Source organism: Bos grunniens, chromosome 18, assembly GCF_055505025.1.
Source record: "Bos grunniens cultivar Pamir isolate PY7600 chromosome 18, Bosgru_T2T1.0, whole genome shotgun sequence".
Lineage (NCBI taxonomy): Eukaryota > Metazoa > Chordata > Mammalia > Artiodactyla > Bovidae > Bos > Bos grunniens.
The window spans coordinates 35,933,347-35,959,331 of record NC_141182.1 but is presented as its reverse complement, the minus strand read 5'-3'; the positions used below and the strand labels follow the sequence as shown (position 1 = coordinate 35,959,331).

The window sequence follows — 25,985 nt, the reverse complement described above, 5'->3', positions numbered from 1 at the left end:
ACAGACTGTCATTCTGGCTGACTCACCCAGAGGTTGGTGACCTTGCAAAGCCAAATTCTTAACTCTCTCCCTTCTAGTACCCAGGCCAGCAATTCTTCATGTCATCAGGGCTTGGCTTTCTGAGGGCCAAATAGTCGACTCTACATGAGGAAGTTAATTTCTATTGCATTCAAGCACTACAAGGGACTACAGTGGCAATGGTTCCCACTGCCGTTGTTTTGTCGGTAAGTCGTTTTCAACTCTTGTGACTCCATGGACGGCAGCACGCCTGTCCATGGCTTTTCCCAGGCAAGAACACTGGAGTGGGCTGCCATTTCCTTCTCCAGGGGATCTTCCTGACCCAGGGATCAAACCTGTGTTTCCTGTATTGGCAGGTGAATTCTTTACCACTGAGCCACCAGGGAAGCCCAATGGTTACCATAGATTTATATAAACTAAAGTATGAACAAGGCTGAGAATGCAATTCCCCATCCTGCTGTCAGCCCTGCCAACAACTATGACCCTCCGTCACCCCTTGTGGATTATCCTCGACAGCATCAGCCTCACTGAAGGAAAGCCTGATTCAAAATGTTGACCACAGAGTGGACATTTGGGACTACTTCTTTCATGACCAAAGGAAAAACTGTTTCCTCCACTCACAATACTTCTGATACCAAATGTGTGGGGTTTTTCCTTACATTCAGCAATTCTGACCTAGAATTAGAACAGACCCCAAAGACAAAAGGCTCAGCCCCACAAGATTGCCCCTCTTCAGACAACCATCAGAAGTAGTGGGTCTCCAGGTTACCCACACTTCCGACTCGGCTACAAATTGGGAGTTTCCATGACCCCCCTCTTCATGTTCCATAGTTTGCTCACACAACTCAGGGAAACACTATACTTACTATTATTGGTTTATTATAAAGGTTCCAAGTTGGGAACTGTCAAACAGAAGAGATCCAAGGAGCAAAGTATGGGGAAGGGGCACAGAGCTTCCATGTCCTCTGTGGGCACATCACCTGCCCAGCACCTTAAGAAAAGAAAGAAGAAAGTGTTAGTCACTCAGTCGTGTCTAACACTTTGTGACCCATGAACTGGAGCCCACCAGGTTCCTCAGTTCATGGGATTTTCCAGGCAAGAATACTGGAGTGGGTTGCCATTTCCTCCTGCAGGAGATCTTCCCAACCCAGGGATCGAACCCACATCTCCTGTGTCTCCTGAATTGCAGGCAGATTCTTTACCAGCTGAGCCACTGGGGAAGCCACCACCAGCACCTTAACACGTTCACTAACCTGGAAGCTCTCTGAAGCCCTTCATTTAAGAAGCTGAGATGCACATGAGCCTGAGACTCTCTGTTGCTGCAGCTGGCTTCCTGTCTCTGCTTTTCACTCGCCACTTGCCTCCAAGCCACCTTCCTCAGGCTTTGGCCTTCTCAGCTGTGAGACTCGTGTTCAGTCTTCACTCATTCTGTGGACTCATACCAAAGCTGGACTTCCTTGGCCTGACTCCTGAGTATCCCTGTGTCCAGCTGCTCTCTCCCGCCTCTGGCTATTTTGTCTCCTATCTGATCCAATCTGGCCTCAACCCACACCCACCTGCCAAAGTATCGAGTTGGCTGGTCGTGCCTTACAAGCATTCCCTGATCCCACTTGATGGAGGATAGTCTAGAAGGAATGAGGGGTATGACAAAGTACGGGGGTTCAGGGTAAGAAACTAGGGGCTCCTCAGGAATTAGATGGGAACAGGAGCTCGAGGCAGGTTCATTCAAGATTTGAGAGATATGCTTGAGGGGGCCGTCATGACTGAGGGTGGAAGCCTCCTGGAGATCCCAGGAGCCAAGCTGAGATGCTAAGAGCGGCTAAGCTGGGCTTGAGGCCAGGAATCAGAGAGACTGAGGGAACTCAGCAATTGGCTGGAGACAGCTCTCAAACTGGGCACCTTTGTCATCTGGACTCCCTATGTTCTTGTCTGCAGCATCTCAGAGACACTGCTGGGCAAAGCACACCAGAGACTGGAAAGGCCAGAAGAGGAAGAGCCACAGTGGCCAAGAGAGCTCCAACCTGGGGTGCTCTGCTGGGTGCTCTGGAGAGGGTTGCATGCTCACCTTGCAGACCCGGCTAGATAATCCCTAGGGCACGACACCACAGGTCTAGAACGTCAGAGTTCTCTTAGCTCCTTCAGGCCACACAGATACAGTTAGTAAATCCTGCCCTAAGGAATTTCATATTAACTGCTCCCATCTGTTTATCATCCAAAATCTAGAGTAGAGCTGGGATGAGGCAGGAAACACATATTACAGTTCAAGATGCCAGGATCTCAAACAAGCGTCAAGGAGTTAATTTGGAAACGTATAATCAACTCCTAAGAAGAATGTGGCTCCAAGGCTTCTAAGAAATGAGAATGACGCTGAGATGCCAGCATCCACCTACGAGTGCCATCTCTAACCATCAGCAGCCATGTGGCATGTGCTGACCCAAACCAAGGCAGGGAGAAGCCCAGTGCTGAGCCTAGTTCTGCCACGATTTGCTGCAGGATCCTGGGCAGATCACTTCTTTCCTGGCTTCAGGTTCCTGGTCTTTACGACACTCTCTGCCCTGTGTCAGGCTGCACAGGGAGCCTCACCTGCTGAGCGCAGCTCAGTCTAACCGGCCTGATTCCCCAGTAAAGGCTCTCTGGGCTGTTGATCCTCCCCCATCAGAGAAACTGAACTTCTCTAAACCTCTGTGGCTCTCAGACAGCCTTTTGCTGGCACAGAGCACTTTGGGGCCAGTCCTCTGAAAGTGGCCACTTCTCTCCATGTGACCCTGACAAAGGACAACCAAAAGGAGAACAGAGAAAGGAGAAGAAGACCAGAGGTGCATGTGCCCCAGAGAGCGCTCGGCTTCCTCCCGCAGGCCACAGGGCTCACTGCTGGCCTTCAGAGGGACAGAGTGTTTAAGCTGGACGGCTCCCGTGGCTTCTCTGCTCTGTGGCCTTGCTGAGTGACTGTCCTGCTCTGTGCCTCGGTTTCCCTGTCTGCCAAGGGGCCCAGTCATGAGAATTAAGTAAGGATGTGTGTTAAACAAGTGTCATAAAACAAACACCTCACAAGTGTAATTTCCTCCTTGCTCTCTTTCTAACCACCTCTCGCTCGTCTCCAGGCGTGGAAGCAGCTGCTCTGTAGCTCTCAGTTTGCCATAAGTTCAGAGTGGACCTCCAGGCTCTGCATGAAACAGTTAATGAATGGCTGTAAAAATGTATAGTTATGCTCCGAATAAACGCAATTTTGGGTGTTCCCTGTTGCTTTCTTTAAAATCTATTATTTTTTCCTAGCAAACTCTACCACCAGCTGAATTTTGGAAATCCAGTGTTTTTGATCATTTTAGTGGATAGGAATAGCAAAAAATTATGTTAGCTCAAACCACTTTTTTTAAAAAGGGAGAACAAAATTGAAACTGAATTTATTTTTAGAAATGTCTTTTTGAGGGCAAATATTTATTTTTAAGACAGCAAGAATATTAACACACATATGAAAAGGACTTCTCCTACCAAGTATTTGGCTGCTCAGGCTCAAGAAATCCCAGAACTCTTCAAATTTTCCATTCTGATCCAGATCCAATTTCAGGGCTTTCTACTCATACTGAATGGAATATGAAATTAACTCTTCTATTCTAAATAATATTTGTTGAGAAAACAGTCTTACAATTTTAAAAGCAAATTTGTTCAGAAATATTTCAGAACCAGCTTTTATGCTGTTTCTTACCATGCCTTATTATTGTTTGCACTGGAGTATAGTTCGGTTAGTCAAAATTGCCTGACTTTCACTGATGATTATCACGTTGACTTTACATTTCACTAGATTAGACAAGGAGCCACAAACTGGAGAAGCCAATCACAGCTGTAGTTGACTTAGTCTCTAGAAAGAGTTTCCATACTTTTCCATCAGATAGTTTAAAAAAAAAAAAAAAAACCACACACACATTTATTTTTATTTGGCTGTGTTGGGTTTTAGTTGTGGCACACAGGCAAATGAATTAGAGTTACCTGTGTCAATATGGAAGATTCTGAGATGTAACATGGAGCTGCCAGCCCTATGGGCACAGAGCCTTCATGAGCCATGCTCTGTTTCACTGGGTCCTGGAGCAGGTAGGGGATGGCTTCCTAATGGTGAATGTGAGAATGATACACAAGACTGGTCTGCATCAAAGTCATCAAGGGTCCAATGCCCAAATTTCCATCATTAGAAATTTAATCTTCTGGGTTAAAGTTAATCGGCTGTTTTAGAAATCAAAGAGATCCAATAGTTTCTGGTTCCACTGTACTCTGCTGGGCAGCCACCAGCCACAGCCAAACCCGTTCTCACTAAAAAGCTCATGGAAAGAAGCTGAGGCAGGAAGGCTGAGCAGCAGGGCCAAGGACAAAATTGGAGGCACACCAGTAGTTAAGGTTGATGAAAGGAGGTCAGAGCAAACAACTGGGAAACATTAGGAGACAAGAAAAGCCAATGAGGGACTTCCCTGGTGGCCCAGTGGCTAAGACTCCAAACTCCCAACGCAGGGGGCTGGGGTTTGATTCCTGGTCAGGGAACTAGATCCCACATGCTGCAACTAAAGATATCACGTATCGTGACAAAGATCGAAGATCCTACATACCTCAACCATGAACTGGCACAGCCAAATAAATAAATATATTTTTAAAAAGCCAATGAAATCACAAGAATTTAAGGAGGCATTACAGAAACTGATCACATATCACAGAGGTAAATCAGTTCACATGAAAAGATGTCATTAATAACTTGACAAAGTGCCGCTAGTGGCCTCAGCAAGGGCAGTCTTGTTAGAATGATGGGGGTAGAGTCCCGACTTGGTGGGGAATCAAAGAAGGAAATGGAGGCTCAAAACATGGGTTACTTTCAAGACCTTTGTTCAAAAGACAGTGTGGGAGGTGCCCAGAAGAGATAGTAAAGCTAAGGTTTTCTAGAATGGGACAGAATTATGCTTGTAGAGAGAAGGAAAGGAAAGGGAAGGATTAGGGAATCAGAGAAAGAAAGAAAGGGTAATTTATTGACCTGGGTCCTGGAAGCAGCAAGACAGGGTAGGAGGGGGAGCCTAGGAGGAAGCTGCCCTTGGAAATGACGCATGAATCCTGTTGGCAGCCAGAAAGCTAGGAGCTGAGAACCTGACACACTCCATGCTCCCAGAGCAGCAGACATTACAGTCACTGGAGACAGAGACAGCAGTGGGGTGGATCTTCTGAGGAGAGCTGGACAAGCAGGAAGCAGCCACCATGGGGAATGAAATTAGTGTCTGGCCAAGTGTAAATAAAAGGACTGACAAAGAGCCAGCTGAGGTGGAAACCACATCTCTGTAGTGGTGCTAATTTTCTTTTGTCCCAGTAGAGCTGGACAGACCTGAAGCCCCACAGAAACACTGGAAAGCTGGATTATTCCAGGAGGGGGTAGGCAGAGAGGGTACAGCTGGATATGGGGCTTAAGGCCACCGAGAGTGCTGGTTAGGTGACAGCAGCTCTGGGGACAGCTGGGGTTGGGGAACAAAATAGACTTCTCCAGTTTTCTTTTTCATAAGAAACAACAGTGTATTGTTGTATCTTAAAAGCCATTATATAGAAAAGCCATCTGAATGACTGGAGTTGACGTTTTCAACATTGAAGTAGCAGGCTGTACCCCACCCTGCTTCTGGGTCACTCACCAGTCAAGGGACTGCTATGGGCACACAATTTTCCCCGCCTACGTCTCTGGGCCTCAGGTCCACTCCACAAACTCAGAGGTAACAATCAGAGGAGATTTCTGTCTTTACTTCCCACCCCTGCACCAGTGACTGGTACTTAAGGTGTTAAAAAGAGAAGTTTACAAGTTTCTAAAATGTGGTATTTTGGTCAACCTGATGAACCATTATTGACAGAATGCCTGGGTTGAAGACTATTGTGTCCAGTCTTTGCTTTTTGAATAGGGACTTGCTGCTGACCACTGCAGCAGTTTTATCACCCTCTTAAACATCTTTAAGCAATTTGTCAGTTTTTCAGAATTTAGAGATGTGTTCTACTTTTTTGCGCTTTACAATTTTTAACTCATTTTCTGGCAACTATTCCTGCTCTGCATTGTTTATACTCATAAAAAATCAGAATTACCTAAATATCCAACAGGAGTTGTTTATAGTCCTCTTTTCTCTTATTAGAAAAACAATGCATGTTCATGTCATAAAAGGTAAAAGTGCAGACAGGAAAAAGAACTGAAGGATGTGTGGACTCCCTCCCAGACACCAGTGCTGGTGAATACCCAGAATCAAGCCTTCCAGGTCCTTCTCTAAGCCAGTATATAGTGGGTTCACAGCATATTTACTTTTTGCAACCACTTATAATTGCCTTAAGGAATCCAGAACTCCAGGCTTAAGTCCCCAGTCTACCACCTCCCTCCCCAACACACACCCGCTGCCTGGCTTGTGCCCTAGGGAGGGGGTTTTGTAAGTGAGAGCTGAGGATGCAGTGGGGTAAACTTAAAGAGGAGGAGAAAGACATTGTGGGCTCTTGCTGGAAGGTGAAATGGCCACATCTACCTCAGGGACTGCAACGCCCTCACTGAATAATCATGTTTACCACCACCCCAGGACATCTGTAAGTCATCTAGAACCTTGTAATTTGTGCTTTTGGAGAGTTCCACAAAGCCGTGGGGAGCCCCTCAGCTGGGGACACTCAACTATGGCCGAGTGGAGACAGCGAAACTTGAACTTGAGCCATAACAGACGAGGAACAAATTTCAAAGGATTAAATGAACTACAAATGCCAACCACCATCCTGAATGGTTGTTGTCCTGAAATAACATAGAAAGAGTGCCCTTTTCAGCACAGAGCATCCCAGGGTGTGGAATGTGGAATGAGAAGATGTGCTCCAGACCCCCAGAGGTGCTGCCTTTCCCTGCCCACCATCAAATTCTGTGACCCGGTTCTTTCAGCCTCCAGTACAGGAAGATGGAACATGGGGAGTCTCTTTCACGCCCCTAGGACACCGCAGCGGACGGCATTCCCCATGCAGTCTTCAGGAAATTAATGGGTGGATTGGCCTCAGTGGGCCACATGGTATATCATACTTGGTTCTGCCCCATTCTAGACCTTGAGAAAGTTACCTAATTTCTCCAATTCTCCAATTACTTGCCCATAAAATAGGGACCCTGGTAGGATTATGAGGACTAAACTGAGGCTGTGTACGAAAAACACCTGGCACCTTCCCTGGCATGTACGTGGTACCCAGTGAATATTAAACTCTTTACCTCCCAGCCCAGTGGTCCCATCATGCCTTCTCAGACTTACCACAATCTGAGTAAGAGCATCCCAGAGACGGGAGCAAACAGCATGTATTCATTCAAGTCACAGTTACACAAAATGCCTGTGTGCCTAGCACCCTGGAACGTCGAATTCACTTAAAGATTTTTCAAAATACTATTCTAATATTCAGAAAAATCTCATGGAGAAGAAAGCAAAATTTGCATTAACTTTAAAGAAAAATGTAAACCATCTGGCCCATGCCCCAGGCTTCCTAGGAATCCCATACAGAGAGGCTTGAAGGTGCTAAGTCGACCAAGGACAGGACCTGAGGCCCAGGTCACACAGATCGTCACATTTTCCTGCAGTGAGTCATAAACCAGAAGTGACATGGGCCCTCCCTAGAAAATCAGGGTGGAAAAGAACTGGTCCAGAGAAAACCAGTCAATTACACAGGAAGCCCTCATGGTCACTGTGTTCACTGTCCCCAGAGCCTTGCTTGCACAGCCTGTCTTGCTGAGAGTCATCCTTGGGCCAACTCTTTCAGGATTATCTCACCTTCAGTTCTCTGGAAAAGATACTCCCATTTCTAGGAAGACATCATGAAATTTGCTGTATGTCAAATCTGGGATGCTCGGCCAGGTCAAATTGAGTTGTTTTCCTCACTTACTTTCTAGTCTAGCCTCCAACACTTCCATGGTCACCCTCCAAGGTCAGATTCTGGGATGTAAACTGGATGTGAATCCATCCATTTACTTTTGTTCTCTGTGCCCTGATGGACTCAGATCTGTGGGGTCCTCTTAACACAGGTCAACCTGGGCTGGAAATCATATCTCCCATGTTTATCTTCTCATCATAAAAATGCAACTCCTTCACTGAATCAATCACCATGTCAGATGTCAGCTAATTTCATATTTGATATAAACAGAAAAATAATAGCCATAACCATCTCTGAGTGGTGGGAATTTTTATCTCTAATTTCATCATTTTGCTTACCTGTATTTTCTCAATTTCAACAATGAAATGTACCTTTTGTGTACAGAGAAAGAGAAAAATATATAAAGATTAGCATTCCTCTCACTTAGCTGTTTCCCAGTAGATTTACATTCTAAATTCAAGCTTAAAATTCAAAACCAAAAGCAACAGAACATTTTTCCATAGGATAGGAGACTAGAAATCCAGAAACCCCTCCTTGCTCTTGACCAAGCTGAACCAAATTCCAGTTTACACTTAGGTTTACCAAATCAAAGGAAAATGTTTTTGAGGCAGGATTATTTACCCAGTGTATTTTGCATATGGTTATGAGCCAAAATCACAACAAAAGCAGAAAACCTATTGGTGAGATAATTCAAAGCCAAGGGCTGGGGAGATCACATTATTCTCCAAAACAATGTAGTAACCTGAGGAGGTTACACTGGTTGTGCAACTAGATTTGCAATTCATTCAACAAATATTTGCATATTCTCTGTGTTCTAGGCACATTCTAGGCACTGGGTATGCAGCAGTAAACAAAACTAGCAAAAATCCCTGGACTCGGGAAGCCTGTATTCCGATCAGGGAGACTGAAACAGGAAAATCCTTAGCTTAGTATTAATACTATTTCTATTGTTTTGATTGGTTTCCTGTCATTTTTCTCAGTGAAGGAGAATTTTCTACCAAGTCCCTACTGCCTCCAGTGGCTGGGTATTTCTTGATACAATCCTTTCAGGAGTGGGACAGACTGGATCCCAGTACCTTTGGAGTCACAGTAATTAAAGAACTGGAGAGCTGCCCTGCCTTGATCTTGCTGCAGTGATTGTCACAAGGACTTAGCTGATACCAAGTGGTTCCTTTATTCCTAGAGGAAGAGGATGAAGCACCCCAGCCATGAATGGAATCGAGAACTGAGCCAGAACCCTGGGAGACCAGGAGCTGCCACAGCGGGCTACAGGGATAAGCTGAAACAGGAATAAGACTGACGTAGGGAGAAGATTTTAGCTCCAGGTAAGTGAAAATATTTCAACAGCCAGAGCTGCCCCACAGTGGAATGCGCTGAAGAAAAGACAATTCCCAGGCTCTGCTGATGAATGACCAGCTCAGCTCTGCCACTTACTGACTGTGTGACTCTCAGCTACTCCCATAACCTCGATGGGTCTCAGTCTCCTTGTCTGTAAAACGGGAATTGCAGTGGTGCTTAGTTCGTGGAATTGTGGTAAAGATTTAATAAGAGAAGCACGTAAAGTTCCAGGGTACTGCCTGATACAAAGTAACTTAGACACTGAAAAACTCTACTTAGATCAAATGATGTTTGAGAACTTACATTCTATGCTGGCTTCATAGTGGATTTTATCTTATTTGATATCAAAATAATATTATATACAATCATATTTGGCAAGAGGATTAAAATCTACAATTGCAGTATTAACATCACAAAGATCACTAGCTAGAGCAGGGATAGAACCTACAGTCATCTGTGAGGATCACTCTGAACCATGTGAACGCATTTCTGATACGCTATGGTCCAGGCACAGCCCATGACCTCTGGCTGATTTGGACACACCGTGATCTTTGTCCTCCCTGGAGGTACACCAGGGTACTAGGCAAAGGCCAGGATCAGGCCAGTACCAGTGTTCAGCACTCAGGGAGTGCCCTAAGGCAGAAGTACCACCCCCGATACACGTTCCGGGCTGATTTGGGCATGATCTGGGGTTCAGAATAGAAAGTCCCCAGAGAGGCTGTACTCAATGTCACAAAACTCCCAAGGGCCCATTCATGGCACGGCAGCAGTGCCAGCCTCAGCCCCACTCTGGGTCATCCAGGGCTGATGGATTCAGATGGCAGCCTGTGAGGCAGGACTCTGGAGGCACAGCCAGGCAGGGCTGGAGAGCCCCAAGCCACAGCTCAGTTGGACGAAGGGCAGCCTGAGGCAGCGCAGGGTAGAATCCCAACCTACTCATAATCCCTCCTGTGTTTCCTGTGGTGGGGGCCATACTCAGACAGGTCTCCTCTTCTGCCCCAGTGAGGATGCCCAGGGGCAGCTGCACAGCCACAGGTGACCTGCTTAGCCCCACCTCCGGCCCTGGCTGTTGGTAATGGTCCAAGGGTAGAAGAGGGAAAGTAGCTGGTCCGCCTGTGTGTGCCCAGCAGGCCCTCTGACAACTGCCATCTCCATTCCAACGGCCTTGGGGTCAGTGGTCAGTTTTTAACTGTTGAGCCAGTTCTAACCCACAAGTGCCTGCCATCACACCCTCTCACCAGCTTTCCAGGCATGCCTAGACCTGTCTGAACTCTCAGCAGGTACAGAGCTCAGGCCTACTTGCTCTGAGTACACACTACTTAAGTATCAAAATCCCAAACAATAATATATTATATGTGTGTGGTGCTTGGCATTTTTCAATGCACTTTTCATATCCCGTGTATGTGCTGTGTGTTGTGCTTAGTCGCTCAGTCATATCCAACTCTTTGTGACCCCATGGACTATAGCCCACCAGGCTCCTCTCTCCATGGGGATTCTCCAGGCAAGAATACTAGAGTGGGTTGCCATGCTCTCCAGAGGATCTTCCCAACCCAGGGATTGAACCCAGGTCTCTTTACCATCTGAGCTACCAGGGAAGTCCAAGAATACTGGAGTGGGTAGCCTATCCCTTCTGCAGGGAATCTTCCTGACCCAGGACTCGAAGCAGGGTCTCCTTCATTGCAGGCAGATTCTTTACCAGCTGAGCTACCACGGAAGCTATCCCATGCATAGCTCACAAAATCTCCAGAAGACTTGAGACTCAATGCCCCAAACCCCAACTCAGCAGTGGTCTAAGGAGATACCACCATGACTAGAGTCTAGCATACAGGCCCTGCCACCTGCACCACAGACACCCTTATGCTGGATGGTGCTCATAACACTGTTCTCACTGGAAACTGAGATTGCACCCATCAAGTCCCCACAAGGGTTGTGAAGCAGACCCTGCTCCTTTGCTGTCACTGGCTTCTAACTCAAAACTGGTGAGGGGTGCCACAGGTTGCGGGTAGGGCTTGTCTGACTAGAGAAGCCCGAGCCTAAGCCCAGTGTCTAGGTCTTAGTTGAAAAGGAAAATGGCTCTACCTCATGAGGCGTGGAATTCCTCAAGCACAGGAGGGAGGCTCAGCTGCCGAGCAACCAAAATGAATGACAAATATCCAGCCTTGCATCTCATTCCATCATCCCACCAACACTTGAAGTTGTCAGAGAGATTTTTATTATCCCCATTTTAGACAGCAGAAGCTGACCAGCAGCTTCTCTACACATTGAAACAAAACAAGGAGAAAAGCAAAGTCTTGTTTTCGGTCAGGTTTAAAAAGATTAGCTGCAGAAGTATGGAATAACAGGAACTAGGTTTGCCTTCAGGTCACGTAAAGACAGTCTTAGAATCTCAGCAGACCTTGAGCTTCATGTGAACCAGCTAAAGAGGCTGCTGACATGGCCACTGCAGACTTGTGAGTGAGACAAGGTCTTGGCCTCTGGGCCTGCCAGACTTACCTGGGGTTGACCATTCCGGTCTGACCACATTTTTGCAGAGACGGGCAGCCAAGGTAGGGAGGTTCTGTAACAACTGGTGCGTGGGCTCTGCTGCTTCAGAGGGCAGAAATGGGGCCACACGGGAGCTACAGGGACCTCATGCCACATCAACACCTGTAGAACAGGGCGAAAACAAGACAGGCTTCTTTGTTAGGTGGAGAATACCTTATGTGTGTATACCTTCATGTACAAAGAACACCTTCCTGTGTATACCCCACTGCCAGGAGAATACAAACTCTGGTACAGAAAGCCATCTATCAGAAATTTTAATTGAACTAGATGATAACTACAGTCCCTTCCCACTCTAAGAGGCTATAAGTCAACAATGTGCTCTAAACATTGGGCATAATCTACAAGGTAGGACAGTGACCCTCCAAGAGCCTCCTAGGGACCCAAAGAACTAAACAATGACAAAGAAAAACAGAAGTGTGCGCTCTTCCTAGACATCAAATACATGCAAAAATAAAAGCAAAGGTCATTTTATGTGTTACGTTAGCCCAAACTGAAAAGTAACGTTCAGTACTGGAGAGGTTGTGATAAAGCTGGAACACTCATGCTGGCAACTGGGTAAAATGGGTACCAATCCTTTTTGAAATCAATGAGGCAGGTGGTATCAAAAAAACCAAAAACATATTTAATCCTTGATCCCAATAATTGTTCACTTGGGAATCTACCTTAAAGAATAATTTGTAAAGGGGAATTACTCTATACTTAGAGGTACTCATTACATCATTATTAATAACAAACAAGCAGTCTTAAACAGAAGAGAGAGATTAAGTATAGTATGGTGTTAGATGGCATATTAGGCAATCATTGTAGATGGTGTTTATAAAGAATCCCTATTCCTCAAGGGCAAGTCCTGCACCATATTTACTGTTGTAGCCCCAGCACTGTCTGGATCATAGAAATGCCTCATTTGGTATTTGTTGAATGAGTGAATGAACAACTGAACAAAAGAATTCAATCTTAGCAAGGGAAAATGCTCATTATATGTTGGAAAAAAAACAAGCAGAACTCAAAATTATATCTAATTTATGATTTCCAGAATATGAAAGATTATATACGTGTGTCCTACATGTGGACTGTGTGAAAGTGAAAATGTTAGTAGCTTAGTCGTGCCCAACTCTTTGTGACCCTATGGACTGCAGCCCATCAGGCTCCTCTGTCCATGGGATTTTCCAGACAAGGACACTGGAATAGTTTGCCATTTCCTTCTCCAGGGAATCTTCCCAACCCAGGGATCAAACCCAGGTCTCCTGCATTGCAGGCAGATTCTTTACCAACTGTGCTACCAGGGAAAAATAAAAATAGATGTTAGGGTCATATAGTAGGGATGATGTGTTGTTATTCATTCACCATGTTTTTCTGAGTACCTGTTATGTATCAGGTACTATGCTACATGCTGTGAGTAGAGCAGTAAACAAAGTAAGACACAGTCTCTACCCTAAAGGAGAGTTAATTCTGGTGGGTTAATGGAGTGAGAGTGGGGAAGAGACAGATAATAAACAAATAAGTAAATGAATATATGTCAGGTGGTAGGTAGTAAGTGCTATCAGATAAAAAAGAAAGAAAGAAAGAAAGAAAAGCAGGAAAGAGGGATAAGAGCTCCAGGAGAGGAAAGGCTGCCATTCTATATGTGATGTCCATGAGGATATCTAGGGAAGATCTTTCAAGCAGTGGGAACAACAAGTGCAAAGGCCCTGAGGCCAGACTGCTTGATGCAATCAAGGAACAGCATGGAAGTCAAAGAGCTGAAGCAGAAGAAACCTAGGGGATGAGGCGAGAAGCTATAGGAGTCAGCATAGATGAGGCCCTTAGGCCATCATCAAGACTTGTAGGGCTTGCACTCAGAGACAAAGAGGTCACTAGAGGCATTTATATAGAGATGTGACTTATGTTTAAGAAGGAATCACTTCTATTTTATCCTTTTATAAGAATATTTTATGAAAGTTTAAGATGAAAGGAAGAATTTTAAACAATGGACAGGTTATCATAACATTCCTGAGTTGATTCACAATATATTTTCTGAGCCCCCCTGATTCAGAGGGCTGGAATAGCATGTCTATTTCGAGATTATAAAGATATATCAACCATACAAAAGTCTTTTTTTTTTTTTTTGGCCTCACAGCACAGAATCTTAGTTCCTGGATCAAGGTTTGAACCCAGGCCGTCGAACAGTGAAAGAGCTGATTCCTAACCTGAGACTGCCAGGGAATTCCCCACACACGAAAGTATTTTTAAATAACACTGTTTTTTTCTTTAAGAAGAAAAAAAGAGAGAGAGATTATTCAAATTATTTAACTGATTTTGTCCTTTTTTTCTTCAGAAATTATGGAGGTAATTTTTTAAATTAACATTTAGATGTACATTTCATATTCTATACCAAGTCCCTTAATTGTAAACCAAGCTGCTACTTGGGAAATCCTAAAGTTGGCTGCTTATTTGACTCCTCTTAAATATCTCATGCACAACTTCTACAGCATCACTCACAACCCATCATTACTGACAGGAGACCCTTGTGGGAAGTCTGTATGTGCTGGCAAGATGATCTGAAAGACTAATAAAATCCTTTTCAAGGATGCAGAAAGGAAAACGGCTACATTTCAAATTCATGGCATTTCAAAGGCATGAATTAAGCTCTAAACTCTACATTTGAAAAAAAAAATCAACACAAGTTCTCTAATTTATGTTTTAAACTGAGAAAACAAATCGTTGCTAAGAAATGAAATTTGCAAAATTCTTAAACACATTTTCTAGTTGATATGCATGTACTTAAAACTACAAACTATACCAAAATATAAATGCAGGAATCACTAGCATTGAACTTGGTTGATATGATTTCATCATGAAATCTGGAATTGTTGTTTGGTTTGGTTAAATTTATTCCTAGATATTCTGCCTTTTAGGTATATATAAAACTGATCATGTGTAGATGATGTTGAGATGATACTTCTGTGAAAACATATGAGAGAGTTTATTCCTTCTCTTCCTACTTACCCCTCATGCTCTGGGTAAAAGGGCTCCTTCTTAGCTCTTCAACATCTTGATTACTGTGATAATTATGTCAGAGGGCTTTGCACCCTATCCCTTCTCCTTGCCCTCATCTGTTACCTTCTCACACAACGTACAGTTTGGCACGGGGCTACAAGACTTCTTCTCTCCTTCAGAGCAGTCATATTCCTGGAAGATTTCCTAATGACCCATCCAACAAATGTGCTTCTCAAACCCATGACCTCCTCTGTCCACTCCAGCCACCCCGCCCCTGCCTCTGCCCATAGCTCCTCTACCTCTGACCAGCATGTCTGACCTCTCTGCTCTTCCCCACTGAGAACCCCACCCCTCCCATCTTTCCACCCCATTCTGGCTTCCCCTCATTCCTTTTTTTGGTGTACTACCTCTTCTACCTCTCTTGTCAGCATCTCCAGCTTCCTGGAAGAATTGTCTCCCTTGTCCTGAAAGCCCAGCCCTGGATCAGCCTCACCAGTAGCTTTCTCCCTATCTCAGGGCTGATGGGATGCTGAAGAAAGCCCATGCGTCACAGATTAGTGCTCCCACAAATCCATGGCCTCCGGCCTCATCAGTCCCTCACCACTAGCCCGCAGTCTCTGTGGGCTGCTCTTAGCTTTCCCTCCTCTTCTCCACAGCAGCCATCTTGAATATTTTCTTCTTTCTTCAAGCTTCCCACCCCATCTCACTTCCTCACACTGAGCAGGTATTCTTGCCTCCCATCCCAAGAGAAGTAATAGCCATCAGGCGTGAATTCCCTCCATTTCCTGAACCCACCTCCTGACTACCTACCAACCAACTTTTGATCTACCTGCATCTCCAACTCCTCCTTCTCTTCTCCTGCCTGAGGCTCACTCTGAACCTCACTGCCCCACCTCCATCCTCTTGCTGACCTCACTTCATTCTTTAATCCTTCTCTTTCCTGTATCCTCAACTATTCATATACAGGCTTTTCCCTACGAATATTTTTAAAGGTCCTAATCTCTCCCAATTTAAAACTGTCTCCCAACGCTATTTCCTTTCTGGTTTTCTCTCTCCTCCCCTTCAAAACTGCTAACAAGAGTTATCTACATCTACCTCCCACACACTCAGACTTCCACCCTGCTGCTCCATTGAACCTGCTCTCTCTAGGATTGCCAGTGACCTCTTTGTTGCTAAATTTGGTGTTCATTTGTTCAGACTTTGGCTTACTAGACTGTTCTACAGCATGTCAACTCAAATCCTCCATGTGGCTTCTGTGCACACTATTCTTTGGTTTTCCTCCTATTTATCTGTTCTAACCTTTCCTTCTGGGCCCTTCTTCCTCTACTTGTCCCTTAAATGTTGGCATATCTCAAGAGATTTTTGTTTTCTCTTTCACCCTCTCTACAGAAGAGTTCGGAGAAGGCAATGGCAACCCACTCCAGTACTCTTGCCTGGCAAATCCCATGGACGGATGAGCCTGGTAGGCTGCAGTCAATGAGGTCGCTAGGAGTCGGACAGGACTAAGCGACTTCACTTTCACTTTTCACTTTTATGTATTGGAGAAGGAAAGGGCAACCCACTCCAATGTTTTTGCCTGGAAAATCCCAGGGATGGTGGAGCCTGGTGGGCTGCCATCTATGGGGTCACACAGAGTCGGACATGACTGAAGTGACTTAGCAGCAGCAGCAGCAGCAACAGAAGAGTTACATTCATTTCCATAGCTTCAGTTATGATGTATATGTTAAGAGCCTGATAACTTACGGTACTTTCTCCAGATCACATCTCTCAAGGATGACAGGCTCTCAGGCTCTGTCTTTTTGGTTTGAATTAGGTTCAGAGTAATAGTATCCATGATCACTTCTTCTTTGGCCTGAATTCATTACTCCCATATATTAAGGCATTCTCCCAAGATAAGCTCCAAATCACCCAATGGACATCTCACCTGATGTCCCACGCACCTCAGACTTATCTCCTCCTCTTCCTGCCTAAGCCTGCTCTTTTACTATTCCATACCTCACAGGAAAGCACCACCATCCATTCACCTAGTTATCCAACACAGATACCTGAACATCATCCTTGACTCACCACTCTCCTCCTCACCCTCAGCTTATCACACACAAAGTCCTCTTAATATTTCTTTCTTTTTTTTTTTTGGCCATGTTATGCAACTTGTGGAATCTTAGGTCCCCGAGCAGGGATCAAACCCAGGTCCCTGGCAGTGAAAGCAGTGAGTCCTAACCACTGGACATCCAGGGAATTCCTTGAATATTTACTTCCTTAATACAGCTCAGATGCACCCTTTTTCATCTTCATGGACTCTGTGCTTGATAACCGCAGCAGCTTCCAACCTACATCTAAGCCTCATTCTCTCCTGGTCATTCTCCACACAGGCCCTGAAAGTGCAAGTATTAGTCACTTAGTCCTGTCAGACTCTTTGCGACCCCATGGACTGTAGCCTACCAGGCTCCTCTGTCCATGGAATTCTCCAGGCAAGAATACTGGAGTGGGTAGCCATTCTCTTCTCCAGGGAATCTTTCCAATCCAGGGGATTGAACCCAGGTCTCCTGCATTGCAGGCAGATTCTTTACTGTCTGAGCCAACAGGGAAGCCCCCACACAGGCCCTAGACCTTTTCAAAATGTACATCTTCTTAAAAATCTTCATTATCGTTAAAATAAAGTTATATTTCTGATATACTAGGCTCTTCGGGAGCCCACCCCAATTAATTACTCCAGCTCCATGTCTGAGATTCAGCAGCCTAGTTAATCCCCTCATTATTGAATTAGAAGACATATGGAACTTCACCAAGACCTTTTGTCTCTCTAACAAGGTAAGAGGCTAGCTCAGGGTTCCCCTGGAATCCTTTGCAACTCCAGTTTATAACCATCTAGAATTTTTCCTACAATTCTCTGCTCTGAAACCACCCCTCCATCCTTAAAAAAGACAAAACAGGGGAGTTCCCTGGTGGCCCAGTGGCTAGGACTCTATGCTCCCAATGCAGGGGGCCTGGGTTTGATCGCTGGTGAGGGAACTGGAACCCACATGCTGCAACTAAGAGTTTGCAGACCACAACTAAAGATCCTGCATGCTGCAAATAATACACAGTGCAGCAAACAAAAAACAAAACAAATATGTGGAGCGCATGTCTGAGCAAAATCATATAATCATAAGAGAGGGAATGGGGATTTGAACTCACATTACCCAGAACATTACCTCCTGTCTATTTATCCATAGTCAAACCAACTTCTAATTAATTCAAGATGAAGATTGTGGAAAGAGACAAACATTCATTCAGTGCTTAATATTTATGAAGTGTTTTACATAAGGCATTTCATTTCTCCCTTTCAACACTGTCAAATAAGCAAACTGTAGATCTGAGAAGGTGGTTTTACAAGGTCACACAGCTAGTAAATGGGTTTGAATTCCCCACCTCCACCTTATTAGCTGCTCCCTACCACCAATAAACAGCATTTTACAACTGAAGAAACAGGTCTAGCCTAGGGTCATATACACCTAGTCAGAGGCAAAGTCAGAATCTGGATTTCCCGACTCAGCTTGGGTGAGTGGATGCTATTTTAGTCCCTGCTTTTTGGGAGAATCATGGAACCCTGACTTTTACCCTGCAGATAACAATTTCCTGAAAACTAGCACTACTCCTGAAAGGCTAAGCTGACCTCTCGAGTTTCAACTGTTGCTCCAGGAGGTCTTCTTGGGCAGCCTCCTGCTGATACTCTGCTTCTGCTGGGCTGATGCCCACCCTGTGGTGTAGTCCTCCCCGCTTCCCGCTTTTCCAACAACCTCTGCTCTCACTGCATCCACAGAACTAGGCACTCTGTGTCAGCACAAATCCCATTTCCCCCTGCCTCCTACACTTTCCTCATCCTCAGTAATAAGACACTCAACTGTCCATTTAGCTCCAAAGGCCTTTCCTCGTGGTTTAACCAGAATCAAAGCCTCTCTGTCATGCCCCATAGAAATCCTGTTAGTTCTTCTCTAACTGCAATCTATTTGACTCCTTCTCCCATTCTAGCCTTCCCTCTCTGCATGTCATCAACACAAGGACTTCAGGGTTGCTTTCTCGGGCTCTGTCCTTTTGGTTTGAATCAGAATCAGATTCAGATAAACCTCCTTGTTACTTCTCTGGCCAAAAATTAACTATTCCTTTTTATTAAAGCATTTTTCCAAGAATGCTTTAACTAAAATATATCCAAAACGCCTGGACATAGTGATGTGTGAAGCACGTGTGGGATTAATTGGACCATCTGGCCAATACCAGGGTTTCGAATGGGGAAAAAAATCAGAAAAGATGTTACCTAGCAAGGTGGGATAGCACACCAGGGCTCTATGATGCTGAGAAGAGGGCTGAAAGAAGGGCAGGGATCTCAGACTGTCTTTACTTCATTACTGACAGGAGCAGGAGCTCTTTCCCAGAAAGGGAGTAGGAGGCAGAATGTTTAGGCACAGAAAGAAGAAGGGCCAACAGCTAGAAATAGAGGAACACGAAGAACTGATGACATTTAGGGGAGAATTCACAGGACTTCTAAGGAATAATAAGCATAAATCTATCACTCCCTGCGTCACAGGACTGAAAACGTCAAGGCCCTCTAAGCACTCAGGCAAAAATTCAATCCATTTTGTGAATAACATAAACTTTTCTTCAAAAGGGTGGCATCTCTCTAGTTGAACACTTTCAGCAATGGGAAATGTCTAACCTTAAGAGATTAAAATCATGGAGGTGGAAGGCAAATTCAATTACACTATATTCGGTTTCAACTCTACAAGTATCTACCGAGTACCTACTATGTGCCAGACACTATAGGCACTGGACTCTAAGTGTGAATAAAAGGCATGGTTCCTGCTCTGTGGATCTTTTCTGTGGAAGACAGGTATTCAAACAAGTAGAATGAGGGAAGTAGAGAGTGCAGCTCAAACACAAGGTGAGGTATCTCATAAGTAGCCGGGCATCTGGGAAGGCTTCACTAAGGAGGCAGCGTCTAGGCTGGGGCTTGAAGAGCGTGAGTTAGCTGAGCGCAAGGTGGAGGGACGCACGGGAGAGAACGGGTGCTTAAGGCGTCCCGGCTTCCAGAGAAGTTCAGAGTGTGGCAAGAAAGTGGAGTCTAGATCTCGAGGGGCCTTTAGATTGATACTGAGGAATGTGGTTTAATTCCAGAGGCAATGGGAAGCCTGGTGAACGCTTTTTTTTTTTAAAAAGCAGGAGAAGCGCCCTCTCTACGCCGTGAAAGACGTTTACGGTACGGGGAGGAAGGGCGTGAAGGAGGCCAGAAGCCAGGATGGGAAGGCCTTGATGGCACAAGGAAAATGACCAAAAGTAAAGCGCCTCTCTACGACAAGACAGGGCCAAAAACAAAGGGATGGAGTTCAGAATGCGCCCCTTCCACTCTCAAGCCGAAAGTCTCCGTCCTCTCTCACCATTGCTGGGCAAAGCACGGAGGCTCGCTCTCGGTTTCCCCTCACACCGTGGAGTGTGGGCGGAGAGACGACTCCACGCCCTTTTTCCCATATAAGAAAACTGAGGCCCACAGTCCTGGTGTGGGGACCAAGGCGAAAAAACAATGCAAACGGCCTCCCAAGAGGCTGCCCAAAGTCACGCACAATCCGTCGAGGGTCCCGTGGCCTGCCCCATTTCTCCATCAGCCATTCCCAACTGGCCGCCTTTGCTATAGAAACAGTCCTCCCGCCCTCCTCAGCGCCTCGGTTTCGTCAATGCACCCTGGGAAATGCAGTCTATCTCTCGTTACCTGTCCGATGCATGAGCCCACTCTGCGTCCCTAAAGGACTACAAGTTCCAGAAGGCTATGCGAAAACTCCGGTGGTCTCTCGGGGATGCGGTCTTGTACGAGAGACAGAGGAACCCCGCGGGCGGGGCCGAAGGGAGTGGGGATGGCGCCCCCCAATGGGCGGCCTCCTGGGCGGAGCCCAGGCCACCATTGGCTACGGCGGCACGGAGGAGGCGGGGACAGCGGAATGAGGCGCGGAGCTGTTCGCAGCTCCAGGTGCTGAGTCCGAGGGAGGCTCCGGACCGGAGAGCCGCGGTCGCAGTCGTCGCCGCCGCTGCCGCCGCGAGAGCCATCGCCTGGAAGCTGAAGCCGTGAGGAGCCCAGAGGAACTGGGTGCGCTGCAGGGCGGCGATAGCCCTCCCGCCTCTCTGAGGTCGGTGCTGCTGGATTCGCTTTTGTTTTATTGGGGAAGGAATGAACCGAGGCGTGAGGGGACCTGGGAGTTGATGGGACCAGTCCTCGCCGCCCCCAAGACCATCTGTCCCAGAGAGCTGCTGACCGGCTCCTTGTGAGTCTCCCTGTGGCCCCGTGCCTGGGATCGGAGCAGCTTTGGTTAGTTTTTGTCTTATGGTGAAGGAGGTTCTTGAGCGTGAGGGGCGAGGAGAGGACTGGGGACCTGCCCCACCGTCTCTCCTGAGAGGACGTTGAGAGACGGGAGCCTCTCTCAGCCTGTGCCTGAAGTCGAGGCCGCTTGGATTATTGAGGATGGGAGGGAGTGTTCCGGGACGAAAGATTCGGAGGCAGGAAGACCCTTCCCCACAACACCTCGGCTGCTTGGCGTTACAAAGAGGGTCTGGATGTGATGGATGAAACTGCGATGCTCCACCTCCTCTGCTCAGACCCTCCTGAGGAAGGGCTGTTTGGGGACGTCAGAAAGACCCTTCCTCGAACCCACCCCTCCCCTGAATCCTAGGGTTTTTGTGAAAGGGGAGGGGGGCGGGAACAGGATGAAGATGGAGACAGAGGACTCTTCCCCCTCCCAGTTGGACCCACCTAGATTATTGCGGGGGGATGGGGATGTAGGGGGGAATGCGATGTGAAAAAGCTGAGAGACGCCTCCCCACCCTGTTAGGAGTCGCTGGGACAGCAAAGCACTGGCGGATTCTCCGGGTCCTCTGCGATCTGGGCCCCGTGTCTAAGGTCGGAGTGGCCTGGGGGTGGGGTTTGTGGTGGGGAAAAGTAAGAGGGATTGAGGAACCCCCTCCCGATCTCTCCCCTCCCGGGCTTTATCGCCTTGTCGCTGTCTAACTGGATTCAGGCCAGGGGCCCTAAGTTGAGACGACCCTCCGCGCCCCGCCCCGCCTTCAGGCTCCTGAACCGCAGCGGGTAGCCAAACCTGGATGGGCACGTGCTGGGCGGGACGGGGCTGGTCTTCTCTCAAGCGCCTTAGAGCTCCAGGGAGACGCTTCCCCGCCCCCCGCACCCGCCCCGTCCCCACAGACCCTCGGGCTGTTCCGCTCGGCGAGGGGCGCGCCTCAGATCCGACTGCCAAGACCTGTGTCCCAGGCATGCGGCGGCCACTCGGGGCGCGGGGCTTTCGCGCTCGGCCCCCGAATCCACGCGCGAGAGGACAAAGCCGCGGTCGCCGCACTGGCGGGCCTGCGCCACTGGCTGGGCGAGGGGCGCGGCCAGGAAAGGGGTGGGGGTGGCTTCGGGCGCGGCGCGGGGAGCTTCTGCGGAAACGTGCGAGAAAGCAGGCGGGAGACAAAGCGCGCTCGCTCCTTGCCACGGGCCCGCGCGAGCCGGGATGGAAAATCCCTAGGGAGGAGGCGGCTGCTCCGGGCAAGGCACTATACCCCGCACCCTTTTTCCATGCACACCACCACTCTCGCTGGTCCGGCACCCAGGATGCCGTGTGTGCGACGGTAGCCAGGGTCCCTTCTGTGGAGCGTTCAAGACCTGTGACCACGAGGACGTGTACAATTAAGGGGCTCCGCCTCGCGAGGAGGGTCCGGGGTTCAGGATGCATGAGTGGGCCAGGGGTCGGTAGGGGCATCCTGACTGGACCCCCTAACCCCACTCCATCAGCCGGTGTTGGGTCAACTTGGTTCCAGGATTCAAATGTGTGTGCATGTGTCACAGTGTGTTTGCAAGGGTGATGGTGTGGATCCGAGTGTGAGTGTGAATGTGTATGCCTGGGTGAGGTGCCAATGTGTGCTCCAGTGTTCTTGTGTGTGTCATGGTGAGCTTGTGCATCTAGCTGGTTGTGTGTGAAAAGAATCAACTACTGCTGGCCTTGGATGGTGGGGGTGGGGGCAGGGTAGTCATCCCATCAACTCTCAGGCCGCCGTAATGACCTAGGGTCCCAGTGCATGCCCTCAAGGTGGAGGTAGCTTCAGAGCATGTGCATGTGGTGTGGCACAGAAAGTGGGGCCTCACAAGTATGTGGAGCTCTTGTCAGCCCTTCTGGTGCTTTGAGTCTGACCCTGATATCCTCACCAGCACCCTCCCCTTCCCATCCCTCAGAAACCTTATCCTGCTGTAATGGGCTGCCCTGAGGACCAGAACTCTGCTCCCCACCATCCTGGGCTGACAAGTTGAGCTTGGGGAGCTCATCAGCAGAATCCTTTATGGGGCGGGTGCAAGATTGTGTGGCAAGACAATTTTCGTCACTTTGGCCTCTATCTATCTGCAAGGGCCATGAGACCGGAGTTGCTGGTCAGTTGACAGGTGGGCTCTCAGTAATACCAAACACTTACGGTGAAGGCACGACCATGACAGAGATATCACTGTGGGTAGATATCTTACAGGATGAGGATAGCCTTCCCAAACCTGCCCACTCCCACCAAGCGATCTCAGTTATACAGCACTTTGACAGCAAAGGTGCTGTCACCAGAGACTCCTTTCCCGTATGAGGGGTAGACAGTGGCCAATGGAACCACAGGAAGAACAGTTACCAGACAGAGCCGCCCTACCCTGCGTCTCCACAAGTGTCCACAGCGACCTCTGCTGGGCAGAAGTGTAACCAAGCTGAAATTTGGCAACGAACACTCCCTCACATTGTGAAAGCTCAGGTGGGTGTGGGCATTGTTAGGTAAAAACCATTTGGGGGCTACTTGTCTGCTTTTGGAGTCCTGAGTTGAAGTTCTTGTCTGCAGTTCCTTCAAGCAATGGAACAGCCACTATCCTCCCCCATATAGAAATATTTAAAGAGAGCCTAAAGACCTTTGTTCAAGGTTTCATCCAACTGAGGGTGGACATTAAATCTGTTTAAGAGAAAAATGCATGAAAAGCATTCATCAAGCTCAGGGAGGTTTAAGCATATTTCCTGTCTTTTCCTCTCTTTCTTCAATTCTTTTCTTTTTTTTATTCCTATTCTACCTCTATACCCTCCCCTCTTCCTCATTATTAATCAAAAGCGTATTTTTCAAACATATACTTTCTTTTTCTCATCAACAATATGGCCTAGAAAGTATCAGACCCAGGTATCAGGGTGCTATTTTTAAATGCAAAGAACTAGTAAACACTGGCTCCTCCAGGCCTAATGATGGGAATAGGGGGGTGGATGGGATATGCTCAGTCTTAAATGCCCACCTGCTGACACATGTCTCCCCTCCTGGAGTTGCTCTAATGTGATTTCAGGCAGCCACAAACTCTTCAGTGCTCCTTAAAGTAAAGAGGTATTTAAATACCTGGTATTGTTCTTACTTTGGCATCCGTGTGATTTGCATTGAACTACATGACTCAGTATCATAAAGTAAAAATAGGACTTAATCTCTTCCTTGCCTGTTCAGAAGGTGACTGCGTATGTGTGTTGTGTTCTACACTGGAGAGTGAAAAGATAAATTATCTCATAAATTGAACTACCTGCTTATCCTGATTAGAGATTGTCACTTAACATCACATACAGGCAATGACATTATGTTTTTTTTTTAAATTAATACATGAGTCTCTGTCTTATAAAGCCTTTCTTCATGCTCATACATTATTACTTTCACTCAAGGTTAATCAAGAAGGTTTAATCCTTGTACTGAAGCGGATACAGGAAGATGTGGGTGGTATTTTTGTTCTTCTTGGGCTCAAAAAAGAAAAAAAAAAAAAAATCCTTGGAGTTCCTAGGAGAGAAGGAAAGGCCCTGATGATTTGGTAACTCTTATGGATAGGGTTTCTGAGGAGGAGAGGCTCCTCAGAATTTTCCAGGAGGGCTGGTTGTGTTGAAGAATCTGAACATGCAGTCACTGGTACACTTTCTGGGAGTGAGACTGAGGCCCTTGGGATCCCTAAATCCCCACACTAATGCAGCCCTTCTGGGAAAATCCCCCAAGTCCTTCATGCTCCCTCAGGGCGCTCAGCAGTCCGTAAGGAGTGGAGCTGTCCAAGGTTCTGGAGCACTGGCCTCAGCCAGCCTAGAGAAAAAGCAGAGTTTTAGGGCATGGAGTAGGAGCAAACTCTGAGGACCAAGGCCTCTGTGAGGATTTCCCCACAGCTGGTCACAGAATGGAACAAGGGAAAACATAGCTGTAGATGATCTACTGCATCACTTTGAATGAACCTGCCAGCAGTCCCTATTTAAAGAATTGCAGGCTAATAATAAGAGGAAGCATTTCTGAGTCAGGCTCTTCACATGTAAGAATGTATTTAATTCTCAGAGTCCTATGAGGTGGGTGGTGGTGTTATTCCCACTTTCAAGATGAGCAAATGAAGCTTCAAGAGGAAAGGGGTTTGCCCATGGTTATACAGATCAGAAGGAGCAACATTTATGTTCCAATCTGGATATCTTAAAACTCCAGAGATTCCTTTTTACCACTAATTTTTTCCCTACTGCTATTGTAGAAGAAATATTGAAGTATTGTCGTGTCCTCTAAGATATTCTAACCAAATTTTACAGGAATTAAATTGGGGCCCAACTAAGATTCAGACATAAATCACAGAGTCCTTTAAAACTGTGCAAGCGTATTGTCACATACATATTACATTTTATCCTGACAAAGGGCTCCTAACCTGAACTTGATTACCAAAGAAAGAGAAAGGTATATGACCCTCATGGCCAGTGGTGCAGGATTTTCTTTCCAGCATGGAACTGTTTCACAGGAAGCCAAGCATGCAAGAAGAGAGAGAGAACCATGAGGATGCTGTTATTATTCAACAGAGTTCATATAGAGCTAAGGAAGTAGGGCTTATCCTTATCGGCTAGCATCCTGTTCCAGTGCTGAGAACACTTGGATATTGTTAAGAGGCTTCTTCCACCCATTCCCACTCTCAGATTTTTCACATCAAACTTTCTAACACAAAAATAAATTTTTTCACTGTTTTGAGCCTCACCTAATCTCAGGAAAACATCGCATTTCTGCCCTCATGTCATCACAACCAATGTTCCACTTCCATATGTGGCTACAGGAGTCCTGAAGGTGGGCAGGTTTGGGGCTTGACAGGCTTCCAGCCACATATCCTCCAGGTGGCAATGCCAGTTGCCCTGGTCTTGCAACACACACACAGGAGGCCTGTGCCTGAGAACTGC

The 25,985-nt window shown here is 46.8% G+C and overlaps 1 protein-coding gene and 1 long non-coding RNA gene across 3 annotated transcripts in view; one reads left to right on the top strand and one right to left on the bottom strand.

Annotated features, from left to right (window-relative positions):
• Window positions 1-880: 880 nt before the first annotated feature.
• LOC147353467 (uncharacterized) lies at window positions 881-20,471 on the bottom strand. 2 transcript variants are annotated; one of them, XR_015145641.1, is made up of 4 exons: window positions 20,160-20,471; window positions 11,722-11,874; window positions 1,272-3,181; window positions 881-1,009 (listed from the first exon to the last, which is right to left on the bottom strand). It is a non-coding gene; the product is annotated as an uncharacterized LOC147353467 (long non-coding RNA). The 2 variants fall into 2 exon arrangements; XR_015145640.1 differs by having other exon boundaries at window positions 3,063-3,181.
• A 271-nt stretch (window positions 20,472-20,742) lies between these two features.
• Window positions 20,743-25,985, top strand: part of SMPD3 (sphingomyelin phosphodiesterase 3) — an 84,223-nt gene continuing 78,980 nt past the window's right edge. Inside the window, exon 1 of the mRNA XM_086351402.1 lies at window positions 20,743-20,900. The gene's annotated coding sequence lies outside the window, so the exon portion shown is untranslated. The remainder of the gene's footprint in view (window positions 20,901-25,985) is intronic.